We start from the raw sequence: 17,765 nt of genomic DNA on the forward strand, positions 1-17,765 counted from the left end.
TCCCCCATTGCAGACAAGCTTTGCATGTTGAAACGTTGAGTGTATTGCACCTTCCACCTGGAATCAGGGATTTTGATTGTTACTTTCCTTTAAGGTTGTTGATCCAATTTAATTGAGGATTGAGTGTCATTTCTGCATTAAAATATAAATGCTCTCATTATAATGCACAAAAATGCTTCTTTCTATTTTACATTTAGAGTCATAGAGATGTACAGCATGGAAACAGACCCTTCGGTCCAACCCCTCCATGCCGACCTGATATCCCAACCCAATCTAGTCCCACCTGTCAGCACCCGGCCCATATCCCTCCAAATCCTTCCTATTCATATACCCATCCAAATGCCTCTTAAATGTTGCAATTGGACCAGCCTCCACCACATCCTCTGGCAGCTCATTCCATACACGTACCACCCTCTGCGTGAAAAAGTTGCCCCTTAGGTCTCTTTTATATCTTTCCCCTCTCACCCTAAACCTATGACCTCTAGTTCTGGACTCCCCGACCCCAGTGAAAAGACTTTGTCTATTTATCTTATCCATGCCCCTCATAATTTTATAAACCTCTATAAGGTCACCCCTCAGCCTCCAACGCTCCAGGGAAAACAGCCCCAGCCTGTTCAACCTCTCCCTGTAGCTCAGATCCTCCAACCCTGGCAACATTCTTGTAAATATTTTCTGAACCCTTTCAAGTTTCACAACATCTTTCCGATAGGAAGGAGACCAGAATTGCACGCAATATTCCAACAGTGTCCTGTACAGCAGCAACATGACCTCCCAACTCCTAACTCAATACTCTGACCAATCAAGGAAAGCATACCAAACGCCTTCTTCACAATCCTATCTACCTGCGACTCCATTTTCAAGGAGCTATGAACCTGCACTCCAAGGTCTCTTTCTTAATATACATATTAAGGAGCATCGTAAAAGTAAAATGCTGGAGAAACTCAGCAGCATCTATGAAGAGAGAAGTACAGTTAATGTTACAAGTCCAGTGACCCTTCTTCAGAACTGAAGGAGGATGGAAAAGGACATAAGGAGTAACATTACCACTTACTCTCCTTCAGTGCTCCAGGTCAGGCACAGGAATAGATAAATGACAGATAAACCTCCCAATCAATGTACTCTTAAGGACACCCTCAAGGCACACTCTCTCAAGTTTTCCCACTCGGTTTCAAGAATGACTAAACATTTTATATCCCAACAGTCTAGGCTGGAGCTTTTGTCTCTCATTCTTTTTTCTAAGAAGAATAATTACCTCCTCTTTTGAAAGCAGTTACAGCATGCAATCCCACAGCAGCCTGGGACTAGCTGACCAAATGTACCTGCTTCACGTTGATGTCGTGAGCAAACTGTTCAACTGCTGTGGCTTCACAACTGGGCCAAATCAACCTCTATTCTCCACTGGTATCTCACAGCATGGCAGTGAGTTACATGATCCTGGGCTGGTTTCCCCACAGCCTTGCTGGGGTAATAAGGACATTGTAGGATTAACTAAGTCAGAAACATCAGAATTTGATGCTGGGATTTTTCCGTTGTCTGGAGAGAGCAGCGTTGTTAACTTTGATCAGGAAGTTGACTGATAGATTGTCCAGTGAACTTCCCTATTATTGTAAATATAAAGCCTTGTTTCTGTTCTAAATACATTAGTTTGTTTACAGCAAATTTTATTTGTTAATGCTGATTTTGAAGGGTGTGGAGAGTGGAATACAGTTTTTGTTATTGACTGTTTTTTATTTGCATAATTCATTCAAGTGGGGGGGGTCTGCGAATAATGTCTTACCTCAGTCAATCTCCAGGACTGGTTCAGTCAGAGAATAATTATTGATACCAAATAAATTTGTCACAGGTTCATCGCAGGTTCTTATTACAGAGACTCAAAACACAGAATTTGTTTTTAATTCTCCACTGCAACCAGAAAAAGAAGCATTGAGTGGGCCAGTGCAGTGTGGAGTTAGCATGAAGTCTGGTCCCTAATACCTTGCAATTGATTCATCAAAGAAAACTCAAGAGTTGGAACATGGAACTAGCAGTGTGACAAGATATTGAAATACATAGCTGGATCTGACCATAATTTTAACTTCAGTCTCTAGTAATGGGATTCCAAAATGGCTGAGAAAATCTTCTGTGGGTGGTAAAGACACTTTGCAGGAAACTAAAGGACATATCACTGGGCCCTTTATTTTTGCAGTAGCTGAAGTGAAGGTGATAGCGATAACCTTAAAACATTTTTCGCTTTCTGTTTTATTTTGTAGCTTATTGATCATTATTCACCAATCACAATTGGTTCTGTAGCTCTGGTGCAGTCACAGGGTAAACTCCTGTCAGCAATCTGTCAATTGAGCATCTTCTAATGTATCCCTTTCTTAAGTGCACATCCAGTGTAATAGTCCTATAAAATATATGGAGAATGATTAGTCCTACAACTGTACGTTGAAAAAACCAACAAGCTCCAGAGCAGAGTTTGGTTTCCATTCTGCTTTTAAACAAATGCTATTTTAATCCTTACCAGGTTAAGGAGTTAGCTATCCTTTGATAATGTGATCAGAGAACACATGTAGAAACGTATTTTACTCACCTTAACCTTGTCACAGGGGGTGCTTAGGATATATTTAATGAAATATTATGACAGCTGTGTACCAAATAGAACAGCCGCTATCCTTAATTACAGGTCTTCAAGCAGGAGTTAGTAGCAATCCAAATGTATTTGTAAAGGAACCACATAAAACGTCGTTACAATTATAATTCCTTGAATGTTTTTAAACAAGTGTCATATCGCTTTAATTTTCTTTGACAGTTTTAAATTACAATTATGGTATGCCAATAAAGAGGGATTCTGCCAATGAGGGTAATGGCTGTCATAACATGTCGAAGCCACACAAAAAAAAACAGAGAAAAGCTTTCTTCTGTAAAACACTCATTGTTTCCACCTAAAGTGTGTTTGGTTTAAAATGTTTAGAATACAGCTGGTCTGTCCTTAATCCTTGACAAGAGGACTCAGTGACAAGGGGTTAATGGGCTACTTGTTCATCTCAATGCCAGGCCTTAATCTTATACCATTCAGTGTTAGAACCTACTGCCAGCATTGTCACCTCTTTTGTCTATAGTATGCAATACATGTTCAAAGGGAGTTCTGTACTGTGTTTATACTGTAGCTTAAATTGCCTGGCTTAATTAATGTCACTCACACTTTCATTTGTAACCATTCAGACCATTCCCAAATTGCCTGAAGGACTGTAAAGCTGTCAGGACCCAATAACAGTTCTTCTCGTTGTTTGCTGCTCTGGTCAATTCCTGTTAAGTGAATAATTTATTTGTCAGTACGTTTTATTCACTTGCTGAGGATTCTCATTTACACGGTTATGTTTAGTGTTTTCAACAAAAAAAAGTCCTCTTAAGAAGCACTTACCCCATCCATTCTGCAACCTGCCAGTCTATTCAAAGGGGTTCCGTGGTGTCTTAACAAAAAAAAATGAGGATTTTTCTTTGTCACCTGTAAGTAGGTGAAATATCACAGTCTTTTCCAAAACTGACTGTGAATTGGATTCTGGAGAGGAAATGGGATCTCTTCCTGCTCATTGTTAGGGGCATAGTTAGTGGTGACAGTAATGCTCTTACTGTCTTCCTCTGTTCCTTTGACATAGATGCATTCTTGATGACCAAGGTGGGTGAAAGATTATCAATGGGATATGCAGGAATGTAGAGTTGAGGTTAAAAGCAGATCAGCTATGATCTTATATTAATGGGGGAGCATGCTCAAAGGGCTGAATGGCCTCCTCTTGTTCCTTGTTCGTAATCCCTGCTTCATCATATTCAAATACTTCACAGCACGTTGTGACATTCATAAAACTTCTTTAGGGTATTCCTGGGGCACTGTAAGCTAAATACTCCAAAGCAGAGCAAGGCTGGATAGAACTGTCACTGTAAATGTAGCAGGAATAAACTTTGAATGAGGTCTTTGCTGTACAAGGAATTCCCGACCAAATGTTTTCAATTAACGTGGAATGAATGTAACAATTGATAGCTTTTTTTGTTTCAATTTATTGTCAATGAAATAAACACTTGCTAACAGCATGGAATGAACTGTAAAGAGCCGATTTCCCACCCAGATGTTCCAGTACTGTTTAGTCTTTATTTGGCTAGTAGATTTACATAATTGCTGTAATTTCATTAAAAGTGACCCATGCTGCACCTATTTATTCATTTGTGTAAAAGCATGCCTGAGTGTACCGTACACATGGATATACCCCTTGGCGGATTGCCATATACCCCAGCTACACTATATTCATGAATGACACTATCTGCTCATTAGATGTACACAGTCGCTTGGACAGCTGAATCCCTAAATGCATCACTCATTTAAAAAAACACAACCGTGCTTGGATCAGAATTTCCACAGACAATTTATAAACCATAAAGTGAAAAAGGGCCAAATTGAAATATTTGCACCTTGGCTTAATTAATCCCACCTGATGAAGCCAAATGCAAATTTAAGTCCCATTACTATACAATATTAATGTTTCACAAGAGGCTATTAGGGACATGCTGGACTGAACATAGTGACAGTGATAAGCAGCAATATGCGAATAATTGGGAGACACTTGCTGACTGAATCTGGGCTACCTGTTTAGACTGGAATCATGGAATTTCCAAAGGAGGAAGAAGGATTTGGGGGTGTTGAAATTCCATATTACCAGCTGCATGGAGAGAGATCTGATTGGTCTTTGGTTGGTAACTGATTGAGTTTGAATTGTGTGGTGCCTGGGAATTCTTGTAGTTTTTTTTTATATTGGGATCCAAATTATAAGATTGAATGCTTGGTCCATTGAATTTCTGTTTATGTGGATTTCAAAATTCTTGCTTTTTCCTCTAAATCCCTCAAAGGCATTGCCATTTACTCTCTCTGGAGCACTCTCTATCCTCCTGTCCCAGTCTATACCCTTCACATGGTCTACCTCCACTGGTGGGTCACTGGCTGTCCACTTCCAAAAGTTACTTTATCGGTTAACCCTTTAGTTACCTCCCCAATCCTCTCTCTAACTTCTGTTTGCTGTTGAGTTCTCCCCAACCCTGGGAGGCTTCGCTGAAAATGTGCTGTCATTGTGATAGGAGGTGAATGGAATGGGCTGGTGATTTGGTCGGTTGGAACCCTCTATAACCAGAGTGAGTGTTAACCTGGATAAGACAATAGGACTCTGTGTGAGAGCAAATGGTCATTTGTATCAAAGGCAGTGGGCCAGAGGAGAGGTTGTGGCAAAGGTATTGTACTACCCATTCTGGGACAATGGGTTCAAATCCCAAACCTGAGCTAACAAGGCCCTCGTTTTAAAAATAAATTGATGAAAAATCTGGAATTGATAAAGCTAATCTCAGTCATAGTGACCATTTTTGATTCCTGTAAAAATCCTTCTGGCTCGCTGAAGGAAACCAGGTCAAAACATGACTCCAGATCCACAGCATTGTGACTGACTCTTAAATGCCCCCTCTAATGGCCTAGCATCCATGAGGTGCTGTGGGCCATCGAGAGCAGCAGAACTGTACTCCAGCATCATCTGCAACCTCATGGCCTGGCATTTTCCCCCATTACCATCAAGTCAGGGGATCACCCCTGGCTCAATGGACAGTGCAGGAGAGCATGCCAGGAGCAGCACCAGCTGTACACAAAGCAGGACAAATCCAACCCGGCCAATTGCCGCCCCATCAGTCTACTCTGGATTATCAGTAAAGTGATGGAAGGGGTCATTAACAGTGCTATCAAGCAGCACCTCCTCAGCAATAACCTGCTCAGTGATGCCCAGTTTGGGTTCCACATGGGCCTCTCAGCTCCTGACCTCATTCCAGCCTTGGTTCAAACATGGGCAAAAGTGCTGAGTTCCAGAGGGGAGGGGAGACGGACAGCCCTTGACATCAAGGCTGTTTTTGACCCAGTGTGGTATCACAGATCCTTAACAAGATAGGAGTGAAAGGGCACCAGGAGGGAATCCTGGTTGGAGTCATATTGAGCACAAACAAAGATGTTTGTGATTGGTTGTGGCCTGTCTTGGGAGGGCTGTGGTGGAGGGCAGGGAATGCCCTCATGCACCAAGGGAACTCCCTGATGGCTGTGATTCCCCTCCCCATTCCCACCTTGTAAAGATTTGCAAATATATCAGCTGCCCACTTCCACCCATCTGCTCATTGCCCTGTATGAGGCTGCACACTGGCTCATAGTGTAGTCAAGTGAGCTCTAAACAAGTTTATTCAACCCTTCATTTTATTGATTTATACACAGTGGGGGTTGGCTGTTAATTTCAGCACCTGCCCATCCTAATTAAGGAGGGGAGAGGGAGGGGGTGGGAAGTGAACTAAGGAATGGTTGGGAAGGGAAGGTGAGGTCTGGACATCCAGAGGATGACATTGCTTTAAGTCTCTCTTCCATTTTAACCGACTCAAATCATATTCATTTCTTCAAGTGACGGAGATTGTCAGGCAACCTTATAGAAGTTTATAAAATAATGAGGGGCACAGATAGAGTTCATTGGCAGGTGCCTTTTCCCTAGGATGGGGGATTTTGAGACCAGAGGCACATTTTTAAGGTGAGAGGAGAAAGATTTATAAAAGACATAAGAGCAAGTTTGCGTGTGGAATGAACTACCAGAGGAAATGGTGGATCTGGGTACAATTACGATGTTTAAAAGACATTTGGATGAGTACGTGGATAGGAAAGATTTGGAGGGATATGGGCCAGGAGCAGGCAGGTGGGACTAGTTTAGTTCGAATTATGTTAAGCACAGACTGGTTGGACTGAAGGGTCTGTTTCTGGGCTGTATGACTGTATGAGAGCAGGTGGGAATATGGTGTTGAGGTAGAGGCACAGCCATGATCCTATTGGATGGCCCACTTCGGCTCCTGGTTTCTACATTTTGATGTAAATCCAGAATCCAATCTGTTTGAAAAGAAATAATTTTTTTATGTTAAAGCATTGAACCGACCAGCAGTCTGTTGACATAAACTGAGGATGAAAAACAGAAATTGCTGGAAAAGTTCGCAGGTCTGTCAGCATCTGTGAAGCGAAATCAGAGCTCATGTTTCGGGTCCAGTGATTCCCTTCAAAATAAGAAGGGTCTGAAGAGGGTCACCAAACCTGAGACATTAACTTTGATTTCTCTCTACAGATGCTGCTAGACCTGCCGAGTTTTTATTTCTGTACCTAATTTGAAGCACCAATTGTAAATGTATTTTGAGCTGTTGTGCTATTTGTAAGGTGACCATGTTCCGATGGCCATAGTTCAGGTGATTTTGTGAGAACTCCCTTTAGGACACTGTTTGAGGTTGACGATCAGTGTAGTGGCAACAGTGTTCAACATAACAAGAAGTGCCAGGAAATGTCTAAGCAGCGCATGGGGTGGTTGTTGCAAAACACAAACATCCATGGAAACATCTCAGTATTTGTTCAAAATAATCAGCAGTGAACGATCAGCATGCTTGTGTTGTTCTATTTCAGATTGTGTTTTGGAAACGCTGTTGTTCAGCTGAACATTGGCATTCCAACTTACCTGGTCACTGAGAGCTCTGTGGTAAAGCACCAAATCTGAGATTAACTTGTTTGCCACCTTAGCTTTGTTTTCCTGCTGCCCTGTGCCATTAAAGGTACACCCTGTGACCTGCACCGTCAATGTCTAACATGGGACAAAGCTCAATGGTAGGATGGAAAGCTGACTGACTGACAAGAGACAGATGGACAGACACATGGGTGAATGGATGACCCATTGCTCCTAGTTCTCTTGATCTGAAGATCCATGAGATACATTACAAACTGATTGATTCTGACTCTGTCTGTTGCTGTGAAATTAATGCAAAGAATGAAAAGCCTTGGCCTCTGAATATAGGGTGGCTCAGTGGTTAGCACCATTACCTCACAACACCAGGGACCTGGGTTCAATTCCATCCTTGGGTGACTGGCTGTGTGATGTTGCATTCACCTGTGTCTGTGTGGGTTTCCTCCCACAGTCTAAAGTTGTGCAGGTCAGGTGGATTGCTCTTGCTAAATTCCTGATGAAGGGTTTATGCTCAAAGTGTCAACTCTCCTGCTCCTTGGATGCTGCCTGACCTGCTGTGCTTTTCCAGCACTACACTTTTCGACACTGACTCTCCAGCATCTGCAATCCTCACTTTCTCCCATGCTAAATTACCCTTTGTGTCTGGGGATGTGCAGGCTAGATTGGGTTAGCTATGGGAAATACAGGAGGAGAGCAGTGGGTGGGATGCTCTTCAGAGGGTCGGTGTGGACTCAATGGGCTAGTGGCCTGTTTCCACACTGAAGGGAGAACCCAATCAGGACATGAAGCAATCTTGGTCTAGATTAAAGTGGTGCTGGAAAAGCACAGCAGGCCAGGCAGCATCCAAGGAGCAGGAAAATTGATGTTTCGGGCAAAAGCCCTTCATCAGCACCTCTATTCCTGATGAAGGGCTTTTGGCCAAAACGTTGATTTTCCTGCTCCTCGGACGCTGCCTGACCTGCTGTGCTTTTCCAGCACAACTTTAATCTAGACTCTGGTTTCCAGCATCTGCAGTCCTTGTTTTTACCTTATGAAGCAATCTTGTGCTGGCCTCCGTAGTTGGGATCTTACATTTGTTTTAACCCTGGCTGCTTTTAAAATAAAACCTTTTAAACAGTGTTTTTGGTTGCTATTCCTCCTTCCCTGTCTGACTCCCCGATTAAAGGAACTGCCCTCAGGTATGTACCTAAGCTGCTGTTAGTTCCTGTTGGGAATTGGGACAACCCACAGCACATGGACTACAGCGGCTCAAGAAGGCAGCTCACCCCCACCTTCTCAAGGGGCAACTAGGGATGGACAATAAATGCTGGACCATTCACGTACCGTGCATCAATATATTAAAAAAACTGGCTTACCCCTGGCTTTCAAATGATTGAAACAGCTGGCTTTTAATATAACATAAAAGTAATTATCCTGATGTAATCAGGAGAGACAAAGACAAAGTCTAAACCTGGTCTGAATTGGAAATAGAAAAGAGATGTTGGAAATGTGGAGTCAGCCGTTTCTTAGAAAAGTTTTGATCAAGCAGCTATATCCAAAATACAAACCTTTCCCTCTTCAGATATGGATGGGCCTGTTATACAGAATAGAATGCAAAATCCCTACAGTGTGTCAGCAGGCCATTCAGCCCATTGAGTCCACACTGACCCTCTGAGGAGCAGCCCACCCAGCCTGGATACTACAGGCAAATTAGCCTGGCCCATTCACTTAATCTGCACGCCTTTGGACTGTGGAAGGAAACTGGAGCACCCGGAGGAAACCCACGTGACACGGGGAAAATGGGCAAACTCCACACAGTCAGTCACCTGAGGCTGGAATCGAACCCTATGAGGCTGCTGTGCTAACCACTGAGCCACCATGCTGCCCCATGTGTTCCCTGTACTTGCTGCTTTTATTTCCAATAATCAATAATCACAATAGCTGAGGATGTTGTCAATTGCTGAAATGTTATCAGTCCCTACTTAGCAAAGAACTTGCATTTATATAACACCTTATATGTTCCTCAGAGCATCAGAAACTTCATAGCAATTGTACTCCAAGGAGGTCTGGTCACTGCAGTTACATAGATAAGCGCAATTGCCAATTTGCCCACGAGACTTTCCTCAAGCATCAGAGAAAGAAATGACAAATTATTGGTATTGATCAGTGCTAAATATTGATCAGGATCAGGACAACAAAGGATATCCATATTTTTCCTCTGTTAGTAAGACAGGTTTCATTGACAGTGCAGCACTCCCTCGGCACTGACCCTCCGACAGTGCGGCACTCCCTCGGCACTGACCCTCTGAAATCTCATCATCAGTATTTCTTTGCCCAAAATAAAATTTAAAACCGTTTTTGCATTTCCATTTTTCTGATAGATTTTAGAGAGTGTAAGTGAGCTCATTGAGGGATTAGTTTAAAAATTGTACAGGGAGACAGTGCAGGATAATGTCAGTATGTGTTGTCATTGACTTGCTCCCTCAGTGATGGTGGGGAGTCTCCCGTTTTCGGTTTTAGTGACTCTGTCCAGTTATCTTTCCACGATAGTGATATCAACCAATTTAATCCCAAAATGGGAATCCCTCTTACGAGAAGTTGTTAAACATTGAAAGCTAATTTAGAGAGAAAGGATACAAGAAAGAATTTAGAAAATGCGCGGGGTGGTAAAAAATTGTTAGGAATATACTTTCTAGAAATTGTCAGGCACTGTTTGGGTCATGTTATAATGGCTATGAAACAGAACAAATTACAGAACACAGGCTTTACATAGGAAAGGATTGCCTGGGCCATTAACTGACTGGGGATGAGCATGAATCTGCATTGATCAGAACATTATCAGGCATTTGCTTGTATCAATGGGGGCCTTACAAAAGAAATCCAAGATAAAACGCAGAGAAACTTAAACTGTGATCAATACCTTCAGATGTTCTCAGAAGCAGGTCAAAAGAGCTCAAGTTCAAGTATTAGTTAAAGACTGACACCAGGAAGTATTCTTTCATATAGCAGGATGTGACAGCGTGTTCAAGGCTGTTACACTGGATTAGATTGTTTTACTGGAGTAATGTTAAAACTCGTTTTATAGACAGAGGCTTCATCTGAAGCTTTCCAGTGATGATCATGATTCTGTAGACACACTGTGTAACATACCGTTAACCACAAATAAAATATTCCAGTGCACAGTGTTGTTTATGGAATTAATAAAAGAGTTTCGCTTGTATGATAAAGTGAATGAAGTTGGAAAGTGATTTTACCAAGTGATTTTTCTTTCAAAGCAGCCAGAAGTGATTTCAAAGTGTGGTCGCTGTGGTGGTGCTGGTGAGGGTGACAGGCAATTTGTGCCCAGGAATGACAATGAGATCAATGACAACGAACTGGTCTTGATGATGAAAGTTGACCAGGGCCACGGTTTGAAAATGTCTCGGGGGAGTTTCGCCAGACAGACTGGGATTTGGTTTAATCTCTCACTGTTGGCTCTTATCTTTGACTGAACAGCCCAGTTTTCCAGAATTTTTGAAACGTTACTGTCACCGAGCATCCCCCCTGCCCACCGACCCCCCAACCAAGATAGGCATCATCCTCAGATTCCACACCCCTCAGAGGCTTGGGTTCTGAAGTTGGTTTTAATCTGATGGGATTCTGACAGAAGGGGCCCAGGCACTACTATCTGAGTGAAGCAACATTCCCTCCATCTCTCTGACTGATAGTGGTGGCTGATGCCAAGTTACTGTGCAGCAGTTAGTTGAGCAGGTGTTGCTGCAGCACAGTAAACCCTAGTCTATGATCAGACCATTTCATTAAGTACAACACTCTGACCTGAAATAGTCAGGTGCTTTCTGGAAAACTGGATGCTTCTGAGTTTAAATACTTTTATAATTGTGGCAATATTTCAGATACCTCCACCCAATGCCAAAAAGAAAGATTTTAACAATAGTGTTCTGGTTTCATTTCCTCATTTCAGGTTATTGAGTATTTCTGATCTCTGTGATCATTTGATAAAATGCTTGCTTGTAAGCTAATTGGGGGAGCTGATGGTGTAATGGTCATGTCACTAGGCAAGTAAATCCGGCCAATATTCTGAAGGTATAGGTTCAAATCCCACCATAGCAGCTGATAAAATGTGAATTTAATTAAAATCTGGAATCAAAAGTCAGTCTAATTATACCCATTGCCATTCACCATGTAACCATTAACTTGTTAGGAAGACATCTGGTTCATTGATGTGCTTTAGAGAAAACTCTAACCTGTTCTAAGTCTACAAGTAACTCCAGGCCCACAGCAATGTGGTTAACTCTAAATTGCCCCATGGGTAATAGATGTTGGTGTAGGCAGTGACATCAGCATCCCATCAATGAATTTCACAAACAGCTGGCTGACCTACAATTATTGTAACCTGTCAATCTTACATCATGTTTTTCATTCAATATTCCTTTCTGTGAAGATTTTGTAATAGTTACTCTTAAACTTTAATATTCTAACACACTTCTGGCTGGTTTCCCATATTGTAAACTCAAGCTCATTCCAAACTCTGTTCACACCAAGACCTATTCTCCTATCTTCTCAATGCCAACTGACTTACATTAGCATCTGGTCAAACAATAAATCACTTGTAAAATTCTCAATCTTGTCTTCACACCCTTCAATGGCTTCAACACTCCAACTCTGTAACCCTATCCAGCCCCACAGCCCTCCCTATCTCTGTAACCCCCACAGCCCTCTTTATCTCTGTAACCTCCTCTAGCCTCTGCACCCCCTCCCTATCTCTGTAAACTCCTCTAGCCCTTACAGCTCCTCCCTATCCCTGTAACCCCACAACCCTTCTTATCTCTTTAACCTCTTCTAGCCCCTACAGCCCCTCCCTATCCCTGGAAGCCCCACAATTCTCCCTATCTCTGTAACCTCCTCTAAATCCTGCATTTTGAACATTCCTAACAAGCTCTGGAATTCCTTCCCTACACCTCATAGAGTCACAGAGTCACAGAGGCCTAGAGCACTAGAATATCTAACTCATCTCTACACAGTCTCAGCTCTTCAGCCCAAACTGGTCCATGCTGACCAAAATGTCCATCCACGCTAACCCCATTTCCCTGCACTTGGCCCATATCCTTCTAATTCTTTCCGATCTATGTATTTGTCCAAATGCCTTTCAAATGTTGTTAATGTACCCACCTCAACCAAGGGTAGCATGGTGGCTCAGTAGTTAGCACTGCTGCCTCACATCACCAGGGACCCAAGTTCGATTCCAGCCTTGGGCGACTGTCTGTGTGGAGTTTGCACATTCTCCCCGTGTCTGTGTGGGTTACCTCCCACAATCCAGAGATGTGCAGATTAGGTGGATTGACGATGCTAAATTGTCCATAGTGTAAGCTATTAGTCAGGAGTAAAATAGGATAGGGAAATGGGTCTGGGTGGGTTACTCTTCAGAGGGCCAGTGAGGACTTGTTGGGCTGAAGGGCCTGTTTCCACACTGTAGTGATTCTAATCAATGACTTCTGCTGGCAGCTCATTCCATATGCGTACCACCCTCTGTGTAAAAAAAAAAGTTGCCCCTCACATTCCCTTTTATTCTTTCCTCTCCAACCTTAAGCTGGTGCCCTTTTGTCCTTGATTCCCCAACCCTGGGAAAAAGAGTGAGTGCATTCACCCTATCCATGCCTCTCATGATCGTATACACCTGCCCACCTGTCGGATCTCAATTCCCTCTGTTAAGATGCTGCCTAAAATCTACCGCTGGAAATGGCCATTTTGTCCCGATGGCTTGATGACAAATATTGTTTAATAATGCTTCTGTGAAGAACATTTCATTCCATTAAAGGCGTTAGATGAATAAATATTGTTGTTGTTGTACAGTCCTCCCAGAATGGATTTATTGCGGACATTATCATAGAGGGCCTGTCCAAGGGAAAATGTTTGAGCACCTCCTTCACTCTGAGAAGGTTACATTGTCGGAGCTGGGGCTGGGCTGAGACTGTGTGGAGCTGAGTTCAATATTCTAGGAACTGGCCACCTTGGATAGAAGAGACGAGATGAGAAGTCTGTTCTCCTCCTGAGTGAAAAGCACAGAGACAAGGCAGAATGTTCCCTACGTTCACTCTCTAAGTGTTGCCCTGCTTTCACCTTTGCCCTTTAGCCCCTATCATTCATTCTGTTTTGTGCCTTTATGGGTTTTTTTTAACCAAATGAAATGATCTATTTTGTTTCATGTCATTAGTTCCATCTGTTCAGAAAACAACCTTGTGCATTTTGAATGTGAAGCCGCTGTATATTTCAGAGTCTGCACAGTACAGTGTACATGGCATCCCTACAGCTCCTGCCTCAGGTCTGAACAGCTGTCAAAATATTCCTTATTTTTCTTCATTTTTTTTAAGTACAGGTTTTGTGCATTTCACCTTCTGTTATTTCTGATGCCAGATTGTACGCATTGAGCCGGGTCTGAGCAGGTTTAGAGCTAATTAAAGATTTGACAGCCACAGCATTTCAGATTAGCTCTAATTCCACGATGGGATCTCATTTCTTATGTTCACCGAAAGCTCCATAAACTGTGTCACTGCGTCTTTGGGGGCTGTGGTGTGGTGCTGTCCAGAGTGGGGAGAATGTAGGGTGGGGATGACTCCCAACTGAGTGTGAGGGAGAGGAGGAAACTGTGGGGGATGCAGGATGAAGGAGATTAGGAGGAAGAAAACTCAAATGGACCATTAGCACAGTTCAAAACTTTTAAAAACCACAGTACCACCTTCTTGAAGAGAAGTTTTATCCCAATTGACCTTTCAAAGATCAAAGTTATCCCAAATTCATTTTTATTTCGGCTGAAGTTCTTAATTGAGTTTGAACATGCTGTAAGGCAGACTTTACACTTGCATTGAAAAATGGCAGCTTCCAAACTATCTTAGTTGTAGATGAAGCTAAATGAAAAACATCTTAAAATATGTAAAGGAAGTTCAGTAAATTCTTTTCATCCCTCTTCATGTTTCTCTTTTTATCTCACATCTCACCAACTGACTTATAAGAATAACCATTTCCTAAAATAACCTGGTGGCACAAACTGTTTGAAAAGTCTTTTTCTATGTGTTGAATAGAATCCTGTTCTTTCAGACATTTGGCTCGTGCCCGAATTTAGTTCGGGACCCTATTCTTGGGAGATTGTTTTATAAAAGGCTGGAGGATCTTTGAGTATTCTTAGAAGTTAGGAGTTTGTGAAAATTAGATGAAAATTTAAATTGCACATTTTGCTCAGGGTTGCAAGCTATCTGTCTGACCATCTGTCTGTGTCAAATACACACTGACTGGAGAGTTCTAATTAAAAAGACAATGTCTGACTGGGGTGGGCTGGTATTCATTCATTTATTCTTCCTTTAATTTAAGGAGGCATTTTGCCTTTTTCCACAGCCGTATAACACATTGGAAACCGAATCTGCCTGATGGTGCCCCATCCACTTGAAAAGCTACATCTGTCGATTGATAGAATTAAAACCAAATGGGTTTGTCCCGAATTCAAACTCAGTTTTTAAAAGGTGCAGTCCCACTCACTGTGATCACAGACAATCCCTGCATTAGACAAGGTTCTCAAGAAAACAAATGAAAAGACTTATTCTTTTACTTGCCTGTACAGGTGATCCCTCTGTGCTGGTGATCTGTCTCTACAGGCGATCACTTCATATGGTTGATCTCTTTGTGTAGATGATCACTGTCTACAGGTGGTCTATCTCTATACAGGTGAGCTCTCTGTTCAGGTGATCTATTCCTACAGGTAGACAGGGTGATTAAGAAGACATTTAGCATGCTTGCCTTCATTGCTGAGTTCTTTGAGTGTAGGAATTGGGATGTCATGTTAAGGTTGTACAGGATATTGGTGAGACCACTTTTGGAATACTGTGTACAAGTCTGGTCTCCTTCTTATCAGTAAGATGTTGTTTAACTTGAGGGTGTGCAAGAAAAAATTACAAGGATATTGATGGGGTTGGAGGGTTTGAATTAAACAGAGGCTGAATAGGCTGAGGCTATTTTCCATGGAGTGTTGGAGGTTGAGGAGTGACCTTATAGAGGTTTATAAAATCAAGAGGAGGTATGGCTAGGATGAATAGTTAAGGTCTTTTTTCCCCGGGTAGGGGAGTCCAGAACTAGACAGCATAGGCTTAAGGTGAGAGGGGTAAGATATAAAAGGGACCGGAGAGGCAACTTTTTCACACAGAGGGTGGTACATGTATGGAATGAGCTGCCAGAGGAAGTGGTGAAGGCTGGTATAATTACAACATTTAAAAGGCATCTGGATGGGTATATGAATAGGAAGGGTTTAGAAACATATGGGCCAAATGCTGGCAAATGGGATCAGATTGGATTGAGATGTCTGATCGGTGCGGACGAGTTGGAAGGGTCTGTTTCTGTGCTGTATGACTCTATGATCACTTCATACAGATAATCTGTTTCTCTACAGGTGATCACTCTCTACAGGGTTCCAGAATCAGCTTCTTCCTCCAAGGACAGTTTAAACCAAATCAAAAACCTAACATTGGATGTCAAAACATGGCAGATCTCCCAATCAGATTTTTGAACACCCAGAATACTTGGAGCAATTTGTGATGGCAGTTGGAGTTGCCCAATAAACACTCACTGAGCCAGAGAACGTCACATCCTGGCAACGTATCTTTTTAAAAAAAACACACCTGCCCTTGATCATCTCCTCCACTCCTCTTCCTTCTCGTCCTCGTCCTAACAGCCTCTTCCAGAGGAGGGGCAAAGTGAGGACAGAGGGTGTGGACCATTGAGTCCATGTAAATAGCTGTCCTATCAGAAAGTACCACCCCTTTCAATGGGACCTGCATTCGGCCATTTACTTAGGATTGAATCTGAGGTTAAAGGTCATTGAAGAGAGGTGTCTGTCTCCCTGGAAGGGTTCTGTCTGTCTTGATGGTATCATTGGTACAGGGACACCACATGCCACTGTACTCTGTGTAAATGAGGTTCAGTGTATGGACAGTGCCCTCTGTACAGTACTGCAGATGATCTTTGATGGGTTCCATGGAGCTGCTCTCTGTGTGGGTGCTGCCTCAGGAGATAGTCCCACTGTGTACAGAGGGGATCATTAATACAGAGTGAACACTGTATCAAAATGATAAATGGTCCCCTGTATATCTAGTTAAATGTTATCTAGTTAAACAGGTGATTTAGTTGTACAGATGGTCCTCCTGTAAAGGGATTGAGTCGTACAGGTGATCTGGTCATATAGATTCCCCCTCATACAAGTGATCTAATTGTACAGATGGTCTTCCTGTATAGGTGATCTAGTTAGATGATGGTATTTCTATGTAGGTGATCTAGTTGTATGGTGGTCTTCCCATACAGGTAATCTAGTTGTACAGGTGTTCTTGGTTGGACAGGTGGCCTTCCTGTATCGGTGATCTAGTCATACTGGTGGTCTCCCTATATAAGTGATCTCGCTGTAGAAGTGATCTTGAGATGCAGGTAGCATCTTTGTACAGCTACTTTCTACATGGGTAATCTTTTGGCGTGTAGTGTTTCTGTCATCCTTGCAGTAACAGGACACAACTAAATTCCATAACTTTTAATGTTTACCTTACACAGTATCACAGCTCCTTTGTACAATACCAAGAAAACATTTCATAAAGAACTATGGAACTATCTCACTGTGCACAACACTGAAAGTAAGAAATCAGCAATCTGATACCAGGCTGAGGTCACTGTGAAATGTTGCGCAGTTAACACCCTGACTCATTGAACACACCGACACATTGCTGGACAGTCCATCATATTAATAAGTGGCAAAATCAGAATATATTGAAAAATCGGTGATCATCTGTGTTATATTCCAATGTGCATGTATTTGTGTATGCATGTGTATTGTGTGTACGTATATCTGTGTGCATGTCAATGCATATGTGCTGTGTGTTTGTGTCTGTGTGTGTGTCTGTGTATATGCATGTCTGCATATGTCTGTGTATGCAGTTGTGTGTGTATATAGGTGTGTGTACATGTAGATATGTGCATATGTGTGTCGTTGTGTATATGTGTCTGTCAGTGGAGGTGTGTGTGTGTACATGTGTGTGTGTTTCTGTGTGTGGAGATGACTGTATAGGTGAGTGTGTGTATGTGTGTCGCGGTGGGGGGGGGGGGGGGGCGCATTTTTGCTTGTTTATGTGTAGGTGTTTGTACCTCACATTTTGGTGGAAAACCACCTTGAGCCCTGGGATTGATAATAACTGGAGGTGAAGTTTTTACGGCAGTTAGTCAGCTAAGGGA

At 42.5% G+C, this 17,765-nt stretch overlaps 1 protein-coding gene across 13 annotated transcripts in view; it reads left to right on the forward strand.

The window, feature by feature from the left end:
- Positions 1–17,765, forward strand: part of casz1 (castor zinc finger 1) — a 390,214-nt gene that overhangs the window by 38,649 nt on the left and 333,800 nt on the right. The window lies entirely within an intron of this gene.

The sequence above is a fragment of the Chiloscyllium punctatum genome, chromosome 16 (assembly GCF_047496795.1).
Source record: "Chiloscyllium punctatum isolate Juve2018m chromosome 16, sChiPun1.3, whole genome shotgun sequence".
NCBI classification, from domain to species: Eukaryota; Metazoa; Chordata; class Chondrichthyes; order Orectolobiformes; family Hemiscylliidae; genus Chiloscyllium; species Chiloscyllium punctatum.